The 19,485-nt window shown below is 38.7% G+C and overlaps 1 protein-coding gene across 2 annotated transcripts in view; it reads left to right on the top strand.

Moving 5' to 3' along the window:
- LOC133837363 (serine/threonine-protein kinase 32A) overlaps positions 1-19,485 on the top strand; it is a 33,932-nt gene that overhangs the window by 2,575 nt on the left and 11,872 nt on the right. The window contains exon 1 of one of the 2 annotated variants that reach the window (XM_062268097.1): positions 12,157-12,337. The exons of the other annotated variant lie outside the window; for it this stretch is intronic. The gene's annotated coding sequence lies outside the window, so the exon portion shown is untranslated. Of the gene's footprint in view, positions 1-12,156; positions 12,338-19,485 lie in introns of those variants that run through there. 2 annotated transcript variants of the gene reach the window in all.

The raw sequence follows: 19,485 nt of genomic DNA, 5'->3' as shown, positions 1-19,485 counted from the left end.
CGCGTTCGTGCCTCGAAATAAAAGACGGCAAAGCAAGAGGGCAAAAATTGGGCAACAAGTTGGCCAACAGACATTTGCGGTCAGCTTTAAGTTTTCAACTTGCGCGTAATTGAAAACGTCTTGAGTCAAATTTGGCGAGTAATTGGAGCCAAAAGTTTCGACTTCTTCGTATTCGCATTCGCATTGAAATCTAACTACGATTTGTGTAATACAAAAACTTGCTAGACAATTTATACGCTCCCCAATCTTTATTTTGGGTCACATTCCTGTCCTTTCGGATTGTTGACATTTCTTCAAATTACGGTTAAGGCTTAAGGCCATTCACTTGCCATAGTTTCAGCCTCTAATCGCTTTAAGGCCATGTTGTTTTGGCCATTTCATTTGCATGGTCTGCTTCTCCTCTCTGTTGACTGCTTTTACCATTTGACACCGCAATTAGCCAGGTTGTCACGTACTCAGGCAAAGGTTGGCCTAATGAGGACCTCGCAGCCAGAGCCAGAACTCTGATCATTAATATCTTTGGGAATATCTTCATTATCTGGCGCTAATCCTGGCGTGAAACACACAGATTAGACTTGCAAATTGCAGTAGAGCCAAAGCTGGTTGCAGTGTTATTGTAAACTGAGTTGAGTGAGTCGCACTTTGCTACAATTAGGCCACGTTATCAGACAGCGAGCAAAGAGCTGAGCTGACAGCCAGAGACAGAGACAGTAAAAGTGGAAGTAGAAGCTCTGCTCCACCTGCTTTGAGTGTTTGAAAGCAACTTGTCTGTGCTGTCATTTGCCGTTGTCAAAGTGAAACTTTTTTGGGCATGCAAACAGCCAACGACAGAGATGAAGAGAAGAGAGAGAGGGAGAGGGAGAGGTGGGCAAACATTTACCCAACTTTGTTGTCTCTTAGCCTGGCAACACTTTAAACTTGTCTTGTCTTCTTATTGACTTTTCAGACTCTAGCCTCTGAACATATTTCGGGTTGCCTTCTCATACGAGTAAATGCTTGAGTTTGAGTTCTGATACAGACAGAAAGATAGAAGCAAATAGAGAAAAGAGAGAGAGAGCGCAGAGAGAGGAGAGAGGAGGCAAGGCGACACAGCAGAGCGTTAATCTCATTGCCATATAGTTTGTTTACACTTTGCCTTTAGCCTTTGCGTTGCCTTCGAGTTGAGCTCTTGACTGTTGGCTCCACAATCCACAATCCACTTCAGCTTCAGCTTCAGCTTTAGCTTTGGCTTTGGATATATACAAAAAGAGAAGAAATCTAGAGAGGAGGGAAGGGAAGGGGATGCTCTGGCATGACATCACGTTCAAGTGCTTTGTTATTTTATTTTAGTGCCAGTTCGTACCCAACAGACACAACAAGTTTTATTGCTGCTACCAACGAGAGAGGTTCAACTCGACTTCTAGGATTCGTTGCGTCGCGTCTCGTTGTCGTACATCATTAGAGCAGTGCATACATGACTTACAAATTGGCTGAGGGCGACAATTACACACTTCATTGGTTTGATGTGCCTGTGCACTTCATTACATTCCAACTGCCCTTAGCCAAAGGGCAGACACAGCGGAGATAGAGAGAGAGCGGGGCAACTGTGTCGTATACGTAATGAAGAAAAACATTCGACATATTCAATGGCCCTTGGCAGCATGGCGAATGTTGTGTGTCTGCCTGCTGCACAACAACTGCATAAATTTGCTTACAATTATTGCACGACAAAAAAAAGCTGAGCTCAACTGAACAAAAATAATCCACGTTTGAATACACTTCTATCCTGTTTACACCGGGCTGCATCAATGAAAACTTCTTCCGCCGAATCATTCCATAAGCGGCTGAGTGCAAGAGAGAGACGGCTAATGGAGCCGCATCATTGTTGACGCTTTAAAATTATTTCAAATTACTTAGCAATTCTTTAAAAATAAAAACAATTTTCATTTTCGATTGATTTGTTTCTATTGCCTTTAATATTCTTCTTCTTGCTGCCTGAATTTGTGTAGTTTTTCACTACTAAACAGCTGTTCACGTGATGCGACTTTGGTGTAAACACTTGTATTATAGAATCACATCATTCAAGTTGATGCACTTGGTTTAAATAGGTAATTATATAGAAAAAGCATCAATAACTAATTAAATAAGAGAGAAATAAGATATATGAATGTGAATGAATGCACATGATTTATAAATAATGAATTGTAATCAAAAACTAACTATTATTAATCAAAGTGAAACTATTTCAGTTCTTAACAACTTTCAGTTCTTCACTCTCTTCACTAATATACCCCACTTGCTATCACGTTTACGTATAGGGTATCGCTTTTTTAGTTGCCACTTCATGTTGCAGGTTGCACGTTACACTGTTTCAGTGGCTGCCTGGCATTGTCTTTGGCAGCTGTTGTTTTTGCTCTTGTTGTTGACTTTGGATGAGGGGGCGAAATTGCATTTTTTGTAGCATACTTTTTTGCGCCTCCATTGTGTGCACCGCATAATGACAGACTGCGCACTCGCACTCGCAATTAAGAGCACTTTCGGCTCCCTTTCACACACACACACACACACACATTGTCTGCATGCAACAGTTTGTTGCAAGTTGTTAGTTTGTGGCAGTGACAGCCGTCAAAAAATGTGTATAAAGTGATGTTTGCGACATTGAAAGCAAAGTGCGAGTAACATATTTCATCGTTTTGCAGCTCGATCGATTTTCGCATCAAGATTAAGACGCAGCGCCACTTAACCGAGAGCCTATCACACACACACACACACATACACAACCACAAAAGAGACACTCAACGCACACAACTATGCTAAGTGGCAGGCTCGGTACTTGTGTCGCGCTTTATGTATGTGCATCTCATTATCAGCTTCCGCAATTAAGCTCAGAGATGCCCCAGAATGTTGTGTGCTGTCTGCTGGCCATTGAAGACGCTTCATACGCTTGATAATGCAACAACAAAGGTTGAACGCATGTAAATCCCAGCTGGGATTAATTAGCTCGACGGCAACTTAGATGCCACTCAACTTGGATTTAAGCGCAACTCACTTTGCAGTTCAATTAGGCAGCTGCTCTTAAGAGAATTATGTTACTTATACTAAATTAAAGTCTGTTTAAATTTGAGCTAAGTAAGTTCTTAATTATTATTATTAAAATATTCGCATCATGCTTGGGTATTTGGGCATCGATCAACTTTCACAAGCACAAGTTGGCGTATTCAATATTAATGATTAAAACGCAATGAATACCAGAGCAGCAGGAAAAGGACGAGCATAGTCGACTGGCAGACACGCTGTAAAAATATAGGTTAGGTTAGGTAAAAATATAATATTGGAATTAATATACAGTTGAGAAAATACAAATTTCAACAATTTATATAAATACATGTTTTGTTGATCATAAATATAATAGTTATTTAAATATATGTATATTATAAAAACTGTTTTTATTCCTTCTTACCACGGGTCAGACAGGTACTATATCAATATACCAAATATAGCTTTTGGTTTTAGTATTTATACAGTATAATGTTTTGGTATGTTTTACTAAATGGTATATTTAAATGTAGTACTATATCAGTATACCAAAATATAGCTTTTGGTATATTTTTAGTATTGTATGGTATAATGTTTTGGTATTTTTACATAATGGTATATTTGAAATACAGTACTATATCAATATACCAAATATAGCTTTTGGTATATTTTTAGTATTTGTATGGTATAATATTTTGATATGTTTTTACTTAATGGTATATTTGTAATGTAGTACTATAACAATATACCAAATATATCCTTTGGTATATTTTAGAATTTTTCGGTATATTAATTTGGTATATTTTAAAAATAATTCCGCACTGTATTGCTTTTATCAAGCAGTCGATCAGACTTGATTGTATCTTTGTTTATTTATTATTTAGTGTTTAGGAGGCTTTCTTTGTTGAGGTTTCTTTTTAAGAATTTTCTTTCTGAAAGTATTTTTAAAACTACATTTTCTGTCATTGATGTTTCATTTAATATAAAATAAGATTTCGTTGTCACAATGATAACAAAAAAGTCAGTTTAAAAAAGGCGATTTAAATATAGAATTATCATATATGAAAAGGTTTTTTTTGACCAACCATCAGTCCATGAAATGCGCATACCTTTTGTTGGCAGTCGTCTTGTTTATAGAGCGTATGGGGAGCAACATTATTGTGCTGCCAGCTCGTTCGTCTCTTCAATTATGCATGTGCAAGTCTGTGGGACTTGCGTGTTGAACTTCTGACCCTCCGCCCTCAACTTCAACTTCTGCCTCCTTGGCAACCTTCTGTTTGACCCTGACACTACCCACGCTTCTCAGTCATTTGGAACATCAGAATGTGGTCAATGTTTTGGTATCAGCGAAGAAGAAGAAGAAGGCGTCAACAACAAGCGATAATTGTCTTTAACGACAGCGCAGATAAAAAACATCGATGACAACTATTTGAGCGATAAATGCCACACAATGTGGCAGGCGAGACATTGATTAATCTGAGACGAAAGACGAGAGACGAGAGTTATGGGAGACATGTGGAATCTGCCCAGGAGAATTGTGGCAGTGTAAATGCATTAAAACTGTCTGTCTGCCCGTCAGCATTTAGGCCATGGCTCAAACAAACAAAGAGAAAGCACAGAGAAAGAACTGAAGCGAAGCGAAAACTTTTCTGTGGCTGCCGCATTTACTTTTACGAGTATTATCAAACTCTTTATGGCGCTGCTTGTTGTTGTTGTTGTTCTTCTTTAGGATTATTATTGCATATGTTGGTTGTGTGTTATGACATGTGTTACCCTCCCCTTTCCTGTTGTCCCTCCCCGCCCCTCGCTTGAAGATAACATAATAACAGCGCGCGGCCATAAAAAAGGTTTGTTTGCTGCCAGGCAAAATGCCAGCCCCGAAAATTTATTGTCAATGGACCTGGCTCTGACATTTATCCCAGGGTTTGCATTGAGGGCGTTCACATGACCGCCACTGGCTGTGAGTCCCCAGTGCCATCGACATCGCCATTTCCATCGCCAAGCAATAACCAGCGACAACAACGCAAATTTCAATCATTTCTCTGGCTCTAATGAAGCTGCCATTTGGCCAAAAGTGCGGCAATATTTGTGGAGGAGACTCCAGGGAGATCCCTTGCTCAAACAGTTGTTCATCGCGATTGCGATTGAGCAGATCAAACATAAATGAATAATGAATACCCTTTCATATTTCATGAGAAGGTCCATGCGACTAAAGATGGATTATGACTAAAGAAGCACATTAAATGGAATAAAATTTTGTCGTGTTTGTTTTGAATTATAGATATTACTTCTACCAAAGTGAAAATATAAAATATATGAACAAAATATAAATTACAAAATATATAAAGCTTTTTAGAACAGGTATAAAAAATAATAATATATATAACCTATAAAATATATAAAGTTTGTAAGTAGAGAAAAATAATATTTAAACAAATATTGCTATTGTGTAAAAATAAACTTGTTGAAACATTATAAATTGAGATAATTCTAAATCAATATTCAAAAAAAGCGATAAGAAGCGTAATGTGGAAGCTAAAGTCGCGAAATTTGGGATAACTATTGAATTTACGATTTCTGAAAATTTGGTTGCGTTAGTACTCTATGGTGTATTTCAAATTTTGTACTAGGATTATAATAGGAATAGAAATATTATAAACCAAATATAGTCTACAGTATATTTGAGTATTTTTGGTATATTCATTTGGTATTTTCATGGTGAAAAACGTCTACTTACTACAGGTCTTATTAGGCTCTTAGGCACTGGTATATTTTGGTACACTATGGTATATTTTTAATGTAGCACTACATCAATATACCATATCTAGCATGTAGTACATTTTTGTATTTTTGGGGTATACATTGATTTAGTTCCTTTTACTATATCAATATACAAAAATCGCCTGCAATATATTTCAGAATTTTGGGATATATTAATTCGGTATATTTTTATTGAAAGTCGATCTCACTCGACTGCTGCTGTTTTAAATTATTTCATATTGTAACAAAGTTTAATAAATGATGAAAGTATCTAAAATACAAAAAACCAACAATACCACAATTGTAAAGCCTTTTGTAATGTCATTTGCAATTTGGAGATTACAATAGGATTTGCAGATGCCAAAGGTATTCGCTATCATATGGCGAAAGAGTTGAATTGAATAATTGAGAAGAGGATTTAAAATATTGAAATGGAAATATGTTTGCAGGAAGGAACTCTGTCAACTGTGAGCCGGATAACATTAAGCCCGTGTCAACAGGACACTTTTAATTATTAATTATCGCATTACCTTGGCGGTTGTTGTTACACATGTATTTGTGGCAGACCGACAACAAAAAATATGATGTGTGAGTGAGTGTTTGGCATTCATGTTTAATGCAATTTAAAACCTTTTATGCAATTGGCAATTGTAAATAGGTTAAAGAGGATTGAGGATTGCCTGGGGAAATGCCAACTCAAAACGCAAAGCGAAATGCAGCGAAAACTACTCGAAAAGCAAAATAGAGGAGGAGAAGAGGAAAGGCAAAATACTGAAAGTGCTCCTCGTTGTAGTTTTTCGCAAATTGCTTTTCGCTGAGGTCTGAGGTCTGAGCGAGGCGATTAGGTGGGTGGCGATTGTGTTTATGTTGTAAAAAGCCATGTTGAGTCCTGTTTCTGCTCACTCGAGCTGCAACACCCACACACACACACACACACAGACATAGACTAACTGGCAACATTGCAGTGTGATCCAACCCCGGACTTTGGCTTATGTAAATAGACGAACTCGTGCCTGCAAATGCAAAATGCAAAAATGAAATGTTCAACCAGCTTTGCTGTTGCTCTTGCTGTTGAACTTTGTTGGCCACTCGCGAGGCAACAAGCAACACTTGCCGAGGCGCAGGCAATCAACTGGGCCAAGTGCGCCCCTCGGGGCATGGTAGCTAATGCATTAATGAGATATGACCAACTCGATAACCTGCGCTTGAGCCGAGTCGAGTCGAGCCAACTGATTAATACAATGCAATTAGCTTAAGGCCAGCTCATTTAACACTTGAAACCAATTACACAATCTGTCAAGCGGCAATGCCAATCTCTCTCTCTCACGTTTTGTTCGTTCGGTTCGGTTTGGCTTCACTTTTTAATCATCTTAATTTTATTTGCTCTTCTCTATAGATTACGCTCATCAATTCGCAACAATTGCCATTCATTTTCCATTTCCTGCAATTATTTCACTGAATATTTTCCACTTTATTTATTTGGTACGCTGAAAAGTATGCTACACTTTTTTTGCGTATAAATTTCAGTGGATATTGGCAAACAAACTCTGATTTCAGATTATCCTGCATCCTATATTTGATAATTGATTTAAAAGCAGCTTCTTAATTTCATTCTCCCTCTCTCCGTTCTTCACGCTCATCAATGTGCAACAATTTCCATTCATTTTCCACTTCCTGAAATTATTTCACTGAACTTTTTTTATGTATGCTACAGTTTTTGCCTATAAATTGCAGTGGATATTAGCAAACAAGTTGAGTCTTTAGAATACACTTCTTCTCATATTTAATAATAAATTTAAAGTGCATCATCTTAATTAACTTTTTATCTACTCTTCTATAGTTTATGCTCATCAATTTGCAACAATCGCCATTCATTTTGCATTCACTGCAATTATTTCCCCGAACATCAACATTTGAATTGCGCTGAAAAGTATGCTACACTTTTTGGCGTATACATTGCAATTGATACTGGGAAACAAGCAGAGTTCTTAGAATACCCTGCAGTGGATATTAGTCTTTAAAATACTCATCTCCTTATATTTAATAATTAATTTAAAGTGCATCATCTTTATTAACTTTTTATCTACTCTTCTATAGTTTATGCTCATCAATTTGCTACAATTGCCATTTATTTTGCATTTGATTTACGCTGAAAAGTATGCTACACTTTTATGTGTATTAATACTGTTGATACTGGGAACAAGCTGAGTTCTTAGAATACCCTTCAAATCCGTTAATTGATTTGAAATGCACAACTCACATGCGATTTCCTGCAATTAAATTATTGCTCTGCGTTGGCAATTAAAATTTTAAATTTATCTTGGCGATAATTCATCTCATAATTCTTGTTTGTCTGCCACATCAAATATAAACACACACACACACTAGTGTGCAAACACAATTGTTGTATAAAAGTTTCGTGTAGTTTTGATTTATGCGCAAACTATAAAACAAATGCGAGTTTTGGACTAGCAAATGCCCTGCAAATTCGGTTGAGAGTTTAATCCCTGTTGCTTAGCTAATTTTAGCAGCTGTTTTCCCTGTTTGCTCAAGTGACAATCTGCCTCGCATTATTAACGCCTGACATGCCCACTTTGCGCACGTCTCAAGTACAGGATATTAAAAGTATCCAACAAAATTATACAACTTTTAATTAGTCTGGCACAAAAGAAACAAATTAAATGCAAAATCACGTGTCTGTGTGTGGGTGTCCCACTCTATATGTGTGTGTGTGTGTGTGTGTGTGTGTTTGCGAGAGAATGCTTTTCGCATCAGGCAATAAATGTTTTTTCACTGTCACGTCACAAATATTTTATGTATTCCCCACCGGCAATTTGTTGTTGTTGTTCAAGTGCAGCCGCTTCCGCTTTTTCCCCGCTAAAAATAGCACTTTAATTAGCGGTAAAACTTCAAATATACCGCTGAACTTTTACAACTTTTAAATTGCCGTTTAAAGTCTGCAAAAAAATCATGTAAAATCTAACCATTTTTTTCGCATAATATTCACACGAGTTGGCAGCACTGTCGCTGCCCTCACTCACACACACGTGGCTGTGTGTGTGTGTGTTTGTGACGTGTTCTACTCAAGCCCCAACGCCTCTGGCACAATCTTTTTATTCAAATTGTTAGGTTCAAGTGGTTCACCAGGACATTCCCAAAAGGAATTCGCTCAAATTTCTTCCGCTTCAGCGTTTTGTATTGCTGCCTGAGAGATTTAATCGCGGAATAGTTGTGCAGAACATCACGTTTAACGTTTCATGTTTGATTTTGATTTAGATTGCAGCAGCAGAGAGAAAAATGGGTTTTTAGCAGATCGTACATATTTGATTTAGAGTTTTTTTGTTCTGACAGCCGTTTTCAATTTCATTTGATGCGACTGCGACTGCGATTTTCATTGGAAATCCATTTGTAACAGATTTTCGTTTCGGTTTGTCGCTCTGCATTTGAATGTTAAGTTGATTTCGATTTCCAAAACGAGCTCAAACTACGATTGCAACCAACTGTAGTTGATTTTCTCTCTATCGGAAATGTTGCAAGCTCAACGGAAGCAAACAAAGTGAAACTGTTTTTTGATGCGGGCAACCGGATTGGTTAGAGGGGAGTGAGAGGGGAGTGGGAGGAGCAGTGAGAGTGGGCTTAGCGCCAACGGCATTGGGTCTCCTCGAGGAGGAAAGGTGCCGTTTGCTTCTGCTCCTCCTCTCCTTCTCCTTCTCCTTCTCCAGCTGCTGTTGCACACCACAATAACAAAAAACTTTGTCTGGCAATTTAAAAACAACATGAAACCTAATTGGGTTTTTCCTCTGCGGTGGGGTTTTTATTTTCCATTATTATACCCTGTGGTCAGTGGGAATGTGGTAAGGGGTATGCTGAAATAAAAGTTAAAAGATGTTGATAAACTTGACTCTCAAAAAGTATTCAACATTCCCAAAATTCAGTAATAAAAAGAGTATAACTATTTTGTAGGGTATCTCTTAGTCGTGTACACCCCACACCCATGTTTTTTGCTTTTCCCATTTGCCAGTTATATGTCTGTTTGTGTTGTTCTTCTTTGCGGCAGCCATTTTGAGTTGCGCCCAGAAGTATGCAACACTTTCACACAGCATTTAATAATAATGCCAAATAATACAACAGCTCTACTCTAAATTGTATTTCGCAGTGGTAGCAGAAGATTTTATTACTCAATTGCAAAAATAATGTTATTTTATAAAATGAATTAAGCACCAACGAACATTTAAAGTGGAAATATTGCAGTGACATGCGATAAATCAAAAGCAGTTGAAACTTCCTTGGATGCTTTGGCTTTGAAAAGCAATTGCTTTGGTTTATGGCAGGCAAATAACTTGTTACATTCTGCCAACTGCAGCTCGTTGTTGGCCTTTGTTAGAGCCACGAACGAATTCCGTTGCAGTTGAAGTTCAATGCAAATAACTGTTTGGCCACAAGTAGCAAATTCTCGATGGCTACTTGAGAGTAAATTCCTAGAGCAAAGGACAACAGCAGACTACCCCAATGTAATCGCAATTAACATGGTATAATTGGAGCTACAAATCCAGCTGTGTCAGTTTATCTGCTCAAGAAGAAGAAGAAAATGGCAAATTTTAAAAATACAATTAGATTGTTACGTTTACGTTTTTCATTTTGGCCATCTTTTTGGGTCACTTTCCCATAGAGACTAAGCTTAATCTAAAGCCAAAGCCAAAAGGAAGTCTGCGCGCGACACAGAAAAACAAAAGAAGCAACAGCAACAACAACAACGACCTAAATCAGCTCAGAGAAACAGTAAAGTACATTAAGGTCTACAATTCTAATACTCTAGCTTAAAAAAAATAAAGTATCCTGGATTCAAGGGTTTCACCAGAAACTCATCAAGTACTAAGAGTATACACATGCTTTTGACGTAGACGGATGACATGAAGGGGAGCAAGATGTTCATACAGAATATGTTTGATGCATTGTAATAATTTTAAAGTACCCTCTCAGCGAGGGTATAGGAAATTATGTTGCAAAAGGCGGCTAAAACCATTTTCATAGAGGCGTCGGTGGCGGCCACTTGGACGGGCTAAGACGTTGCCGCTGCCTCTGCCGCTTTAAGGCCTTTTGTTGACACAGTCACACAGAGACACAAACACACAGATACACACACACACACACACACACACAGGCAGACAGTCTCTGAGAGACACTTAGACCCTGTGAGAGCGAGCGAGCGTCTGTAAGCGTCTTTAACCGCATTGGATTATTGGGTTTGCTGCGCATAAGGCAAACAATTTTGACTTTACTGAATTTAAATTGCGTTTAAAGCACGCACAAGCAGCGCGGGGTGGGGAGAGGGGATAACGGCATTTCTTTCTTTTGAGGCTGCCTTTGATTGTCCGCCATTTGCTTTGTTTTGCCATTCGCTCTCTCTTTCGTCGCCGTAGCATTATCAACAACGTAAACAATGAAATTTTGTGTAAACAATGCGAGGCGCGCACAAAAGTATGCTACAATAAAAACATATTTCGCAAGGCAAAAAAAATTGTGCAACACTCGACCGACAAAAAAAAGCTGGCAGATATGAAACCCAACCCGAGCCTTAGCTTTTGCCAGGTGTCATCTGAACTCAGCACAAAAAACATTTAGAAAGCAAATAGAGCTTAGAAGAGCTTAGCCAAAAAACATTAGCATAAGCACAAAGAGAGAGAGAGAGAGAGGTGCATAAATCCTCCTGAAGTGCTATCACAAAATGAGGCCTACCACACACTCACATACACTCAACATACATATTATTCAGATGTATGTACATCACACATCAGCATCCACACATTAAATGCTCGGGCACTTGTAATCCATCCATCCACAAATGCCATAAAATGTGTAAGCAATCAATTTGCGTTTAAGTTTTCGGCTAGACCACGCCACGCCGCACAAAGATAAACACAATTTGTATGCCTGCCTCCTAATCATAGTCATTATAATAATAATGATAATAATCATAATCATAATGATAATAAAGCATAGCCAGCCAACTTGGCTAATTGGCGCTCATTCATAACGCACGGATTTTCAAACAACAAATTCGCTCTTTGACGTCGCCTAGCCGTCGCCTTTGCTTGTTGTCTTTGCTTTTACTTTCTTACTTGTTTGCCATTCGCCGGTTGCTCTCTTAAATTAAGGGCGCAAAAGAGAGCGAGTTTTTGCGAGCAAGAGAGCAAGCCTGCTGTCTGTTGTTGCGCAGTCTGGCAACGCTGCCGGTACTAATAATAAACAGTCCTCGCGCCGTAGTCAACAACAGTTGTTAGTTGAGTCTGGGCAATGCCAGCAAACGGTTGTTCTAAAGGAGAACACGCGACAGCAATAAAGCGAAATAACGGTACAACTGCGAGTGCGTGTGTGAGTGTTTGTTGTTGTGCTTATCTTAACAATCGCGTGACTTTTGCCGGCGGCATAGACCGCGAGGCAGCAAAGTAAAGTGCCTGGCTTCAGCTATAAAGTAGCTACTACACCTGGGAAGGAGTTCAGGCTTGGATATTTATGGAATATTCGTGGCGACTCCTTCAGATCTGCCAACATGCAACAACATGTAAGTGTCACACGCACACACACACATACACAGAAGCCACAGAGTTGTGTTAGAGAGTGCAATTTGAATACTTAAGTTAACCTGTGCAATTTGGCTACCCTGTAAAAAGACGAGTCGAGGGCAATCGATAAATTCCTGAGGCAAGTGCTGAGACCACAGCCAAGAACCACAGAGCCCCCAAAAAGATGAAACATTTACTCAACTCAACTCAACTCATAATACTAAATTTCAGCACGAAGAATTCTCTTTATTTGCTTTGCTGCGCGAACACCCCACAAAAGAAATGCGATGCTGACTTAAGCAAATTTTTTGCGTGATTTCATACCAATAATAACACGCACATATATGCAAACACACACACATTATGTATATAGATATGTTTATGTAAATGTGTGTGTATTTAGGAGTGCGTGTGTGACTTACTTCTGTTCTATTCTGTTCTGTTCTGTTCACATCACAGCAATGTCAATGAACTCGTCTTGCGTTTTTGGAGCTGCTCCCGTCCCCCTACTTCTCTGCTCCCTTGGTGGAGTGTCAGTGCCCCGGGGGGTAGTTCCCACTTGCCTCCTCTTTCGCTTGGGGGTGGCTTTTTCTAATCCATGTTGCGAATTTGAGGTTTGCGCTCCATTGACATGTGTCCAAGTTGAACATCTTCAGCAACGAACGAGAAAATGCTCTTCTGGATTCAGGACCTATGATTCATTCATGCTAATAATGCTCCACACTGAAAAGATGAATAGTTTTACGAGTGTCATTGTAAGCTCAACGAGTCATTCCATAAATTTAGAATTGAGCTTCCCTGAGATGCTGCCAGATGAAGCCATAATTAATTCTACTTCTTCCGCCCGAGATGCTGATGTCACAACAAATTGTTATTGTTTTGGGAAATATGAGATGAGAGATGGCAACAAGAGGAAATGGGGAAGCTGAGAAATTTCCCCCTATTCTAGTTGAAGTTTGCTTATTTATTTAGAAGCTTTTACGTACACACACATTTCCAGAGGCAATTCTATATAGTATTCTTCTTGACCTAAACCAACTCGACTATTTCTGTATCTTTCTCAATGTTTGTTTAACATATGACGCAAAGTTTTCTTAAATTACGTATTGTTTACTGTTTGTGTTTCATTAAACACATTTCACAATGCTCGAAGACTAAAGTGTAGATTATCGAAACAAGGAAATGATAATGGTGAGAAATATGCTTTATGAAGTTGAGCTGTTTATTTAGTAGACAGTTTTAAACACATTTCGTGACCCACACCAACTTAGATATTTCTTTATTTTTGTGATTTTTTGTACCATAAATTCAATTCACAATATTTAATACTGAAAGACTAAAGTGTTCTATTGTAGATTAGTCTGGAAACTAGGAAATGACAAAGCTGGAAAAATATGTTTTATTGAATTATTAAAGTTGAAGTTAGGTTGTTTATTTAGCGGCTATTTTTTAAACACATTTCGTGACCCACACCTGTATTTTTGTTTACTATATTCCGAGTATAGTTTTATACTATAAATCCACTCCACAATATTGTCTACTAAAAATACTAAAATTTATTATTGCAACGTTGACTGGATATTTAAATAAGCTCTTGTTTTATGCACATAATCTGTGCGTTATAATTGCATAGCAACCAGAAGTTTGGGATTTTTATTTATTAAAGCCATTCATGCAATTGCAAAATTTAATATGCATTTAATTATAATTTATTCACTGTGTTTATTTTTTATAGCGTGGTCTGTCATTAATTTATGCAAGTCAATTGCATGACAATGTAATATGAATATTAACTAATAGCTGGAAAAACAGCAACTATGATTTTCTCTTTTTCGCTTTTTTTATTTACTACTATAACATTTTTATTGATGTCGCATTGGGAATGCATACGAGTATAAAAAATAAACCATATACATATGATATTTATGGTTCATATCGCACTTGTCGAGCGCATCACAAGGAGCGAGAACAATCGTCCTGAAGTGGATGGCATTTATTTGGGGTCGAGGTTGAGGTCGGAGTCGGAACATAAACGGAAAGTGCCATAAAACGTCGCCCGTTTACGAGCGGATTATGGAGTTGTCTCCAGTGCTGTCAAAGATGGCATTTAATGTGTTGTAAAGTGCGCGAATATCCGAATATCCAGGCACAGCCTCGAGGTCAGAGAGTCCATCAATGAGTTATGAATAAGCAACGGAATTACCCTAGATGGCCAATATAACGACACCGAGAAACAAAAGCAGCTTTATTCTAATCTCACTCAAACTCAAATTCTATATCTGTTCAGTTTTGTAAATATCTCTCTATCTCTGTTATCTGTTCAGATTTATTACACCGGGATATGAGCATATGGTTATAAGTCAACTCTTATTTATGGAGCTTTCGAAATTAACTAGAAATATGGTGAACTGCAGATAAAAAAAAAGAGTTCGTTTACCATGAAAATATTACGTTACAGCATTAAAGTTCCTTTACTGAAATTTCTGTAAAGTAAAGTTTTTCAGCTTTTGAAAAGTTTCAGCTCATTAAAATTTTTGGGTGTAAAATATAGTTATGTGAAGTTTTTGTATCTGTGTGAATTTTGAAGGAAAATATTTATATTTCGTCAGCCATTAATTTTGTATATTATCGAAGCTCTGGAAAAGCTGTCGAGCTGAAAAAGTTTGTGCTCATTAAAGGCATAAGGATGAATACTTAGCCTCTCCCCAAAGGAGGGGGGAGGGAATGGAAGTCCCCAAGCCAAGTCAATGCGGTTGAAGCGTGTTCGAATGATGAATGCATTCAATATAGTTTTGTGGAATCGAGTTGAGTTGAGTTGTTTGTTGTCAGATAGCAGACGACAGCGGACAGACGGATGAGGATGAGGATTCGGATTCAGGCTCGGATTCGGATTCGTTAGGGACTCCCAATGGAGATGTCAGACTGCCGTCGAGCTATATGCAAATTTTCGATGGTGATTTGCTGCCTTTTGCACCCGCTTGTTACCTACCAATCCCCCCTCTCCAACCCCTCCAACTTGAGGGGTTGTAATAAAGGGTTCGGTCATGGCTCGTTGGTTGCCAACTTCTCTTGGTTGCTGGCGCCAACAGGCGTTTAATTAGTTTTTCCGGCGGAGAGCAACAGATTTCTGCTTGATGGCGTTAAGTAAATGTAAAAATAGAAGTAAAAATATAAAATAAGAGACAGCGACAGATGCAGATGAGGAAGGGGGAAAAATACAAATAAAAATTTGCAAGCCGCCATTAATTAAGGCGCGCTTTTAATTTGAGCAGGGCAAATGAATGATAAAGAGGCAAAAATCAACAACAAGGCGAAGACAGAGACGGAGATAGAGGCAGAGGAAATGAGGCAGAAAGAGAGAGAGGGAGGGAGGCAGTTTGGGCCGTCATTTTGATTGATGTGCTGTCATTTGTTTGGGCAGCTAAATGCCCGAACCCACGCCTATTGTTGTTGTTGTTAATCTTTGATTAATGAAGCATTGCATATTGATAGCTCACTATCTACAATCTCCATATGGATCGAAAAGAACTTGTGCACTCTCAACTAATTAAGTTTTCTCTCTGCTGAGATTCTAAATACTCGTTGTGGGACATGCCAAAAATACTTTCATAATTCCCTCACTAATTGCTGGGCAGAAGGGGAAGGAAGGAGAAGGGAAAGGGAAAGGGAAAGAGGGTACCCAAGGGACGTGCATCCATTATTGACCTAAATATTCGTATTTCGACATTTTCCAAATCACGCAAATGTTAATTATGTAAAATCAATATGCTAGAGAGAGAGCTGTGTGGGTAATCGAGGGAAACCGGAAAAAGGCAGCGCAGGATATTCGTTGATGGCTGGCTGAACGGTGGCCATTGATTTTTGCCAGCCACTGTGGCGTGAAGGTGAATGAATTGGGGTTGGCTGGATGGATGGAATGGATTGTTGTGTATCTTTAGCTTAAAGCGGAAATCGCTCGTAGCTTAACTTTAATCCGGCAAGCCAAACGCTAGGCATGACGCAAGTGGAAATTCCACACACACAAGAAATACCTCTAGATTTCCCAGAAAATGAAATGTGTTGCCCCCTAAAAGGGAAACGCTAAACGAGCAGCTAAAAGCACAAGTTAAAAGGGAAAGGGAATGGGAATGAGGAAGTTGTGTTATTTGGTGTCGGCGGAAATTCCTTTCACTTTGCCCGCTCGTAGTTCAAATCAGTTTTATGTCTTTTCCCCCGTAGAGGGAGAGAAATGCATAAATTCGCTTTATGAGTCTTTCGGGGATTACTTACAGCTTCACACCTGTTCTACGCAACACGAATTCCCGGAAAAAACAGCCGAGGAACACATGCAGGCGCCAAAAGGATTTGCATGTACTACCCAAGTACAACTCATCCACATTCTCCCTCTCTTATCTACCTTGTACATACATGCATAATAAGCAAACAACAGATACGTGGAGAGTGTCTCGTGCTCATCTTTGCTCCTCTCTGGGGTAATATAGCATATTCTATTTATATACGAGTCCAACTCTTGACAGACTTCTTTCTGTTTACCTGTTTACTCCACAACAAGTAAGAAAGTTACAGTCGAGTGTGCTCGACTATGAGATACCCGCTACCCATTTTGAATAAGCAAAATACTAAAAATATACCAAATGTTATATGTGGTACATCGATATAGTATCGCATTCAAAATATACCATAGACAGTGCAATATACCAGATTGTCAGGTTGGCGTTTTTGCCCATACAAAAGTATTTCTTTAATAACTTCGACAATTTTTATCTCATCGCAATCAAATTTTCAGAAATCATAAATATTATTATTATTAAATATTATTATTATATACGCCAATATTCGCAGCTGTAGCTTGAAAATTACGCTTGTTATTCGATTTTATTGATTTGCAGGGGCGAAAGTGGGCGTGGCAAAATTTGAAACAAACTTGATCTGCGTGCAAAACATAACAAATGCTGTCGAAAAAAATTATAGCTCTATCTCTTTTAGTCTCTGAGATCTGGGTGTTCATACTGACAGACGGACAGCCAAACAGACAGACAGACGAACATGGCTAAATCGTCTCGGCTGTTGATGCTGATCAAGAATATATATACTCGTACTTTATAGGGTCGGAGATGCCTCCTTCTACCTGTTACATACATTTCCTGCCGTCACAAACTTATAATACCCTTCTACCCTATGGGTAGCGGGTATAACAACTTGTTACAGGTCGCGAAAGTGGCGTCGCACAGTGGCGTCCAACACTGTTGGTGCAGCTCACGTAACTCAATAAAAGCTGCTGTCATTTAAATACTAGTCAGTCAGTCGGTTAGTCAGCAAATCAAATGTCGGCACACCGCAGCGATTCCAGTTAACGTCCTCAAGGTGACACTTGGCCCTGGCCAACATCCAGCTACTACTTCTGCTTCTGTTTCTGCTTCGGGCCAAACACTTGTCTCCTCTGTGGCTCGCTCAAGCAATCACATTAAGCAAATGCTGCTGCCACGGCTGCTGTTACTTTGTCATTTTCATAAAATATTTAAATGCAAAAAATGAGCAATAAGCTTGGTCCAAGACAAGATGTGGAACCTCAGCCTCCTCACTTTTTGTAATGAAGCTCTCTTTTTCCTCCCTGAGCTTTGCAGCAGCCGTCGCGACGCCGCTGGACACTTTGTTTCCGCGCCATTTTGTCGCCAACTTCTGCCACGCCCCCTTTTGCTAATGTTCTTTTTTGTTCGCATTTGTTGCGTCTGCATTTAAATGCCATTCCAGCTGAAATTACTAAATCTCAAGGCTCTCGCCTCGCTGTACAATTTGAGACTTGCTCTGAAACTTATCGCGACAGTAAGTAGCCAAGTTTTTTCTTTTTCGTACCTTTTCCCCAAACTCACACATTTCGATGTCTACAGCCTTCATTTTTTGTACACACACATTTGGATATGTTAGCTTCATATTCTGAATCTTTCAGAACTCGCGCTTGGTAAACAAATAAGTTATGACGTTGCCAAGTTGGCAACAAAAGGAACTCAAATGCCAAAAGTACGGGGAAGCATCACAAGTTGTAGACTTTCTTGGTACATTATTGACATTTACTCAGTGCCCGGCAAGTGCAAAATTTTCTTAAACTTTTCTAGTTTCTCGTTGTGCTGAAGCCAAGCAAGAAGTGTTCGCTGCGTAAACAGCTGGGGAAGCAATGCATTTTCTTATGCTAACAACAGCGTGCAGCTAGCTAATAATAAAAGCGCACGAGTTGTAAAGCGGAAAATCAAACAACAGCTTGCCAATAACCATAATGATAAAGCTTTAAATGCAAATATATACTAGAGTACTCACCTAACACACAAGTAAAAGTTCCAGTCTGACAGCGACAGATTGTCAAGGTATGGCCGTAAAAAGAATTGATATATTTGCAATAATCATAAAAAATTGGCGGGAGTAAATTGCGGCATGCGTTGCCGATAGAAACTGTCAGAGAGGACCTTAGAGGCTATTCGAGCATTGATGGATGGCTGAATGCTCGACCAACCAGCGAAAGAAAGGGAAACCATTATAGACACTCGACCCCAATCCCAACCCAGAATGTCAATGGCAACCCGCTCAAATGGAATCGCGCCTGGCAAAAACTTGCTTCAATCAATCATAAAAAGAAAATGCGGCCTGGATTTGCGGCTGCTTTTGACACTGATGGAAATTTTGAGACAATTCAAAAAGCTTGAAAAACAGCAACACCTATGAATTGGTAAATGTATTGCGCATTCGATTGTCATATGTTTTTGTGTGAAGAAGTGTCTCTATTTTAAGGCAATCTGGCTGAAAGTAAATAAGTAATTGAAGTGAAAGATGTGACTGTACTAGATTCTTTTTCTTTGAATAGAGGGCATTATCAGCGAATCGAACTCCAAATTGTAGTAGCTAAAAGGTTGTGACTACATTTAAAAACTAATATATTAAACTAAATACCTGATAAATAAGAAGCTGAAATTTTTTTTTTTTTTTCGTTTAATTTTTTATTTACAATCTGTCTTAAGACAATAAGAAAATTTTATGACTAATATTTACATAACAGGAATAGCAGATTTCCAGTGAAACCTGCTATTAAATATAACATCTTGTTTACTTAAAATTTACCTATCAGGGAGATCAAGGATGTGAAATCTTTTAAGTCTTC

Source organism: Drosophila sulfurigaster, chromosome 2R, assembly GCF_023558435.1.
Source record: "Drosophila sulfurigaster albostrigata strain 15112-1811.04 chromosome 2R, ASM2355843v2, whole genome shotgun sequence".
Classification (NCBI taxonomy): Eukaryota; Metazoa; Arthropoda; class Insecta; order Diptera; family Drosophilidae; genus Drosophila; species Drosophila sulfurigaster.
The sequence above is the reverse complement of the archived record's forward strand: the minus strand, read 5'-3'. Positions and strand labels throughout refer to the sequence as shown.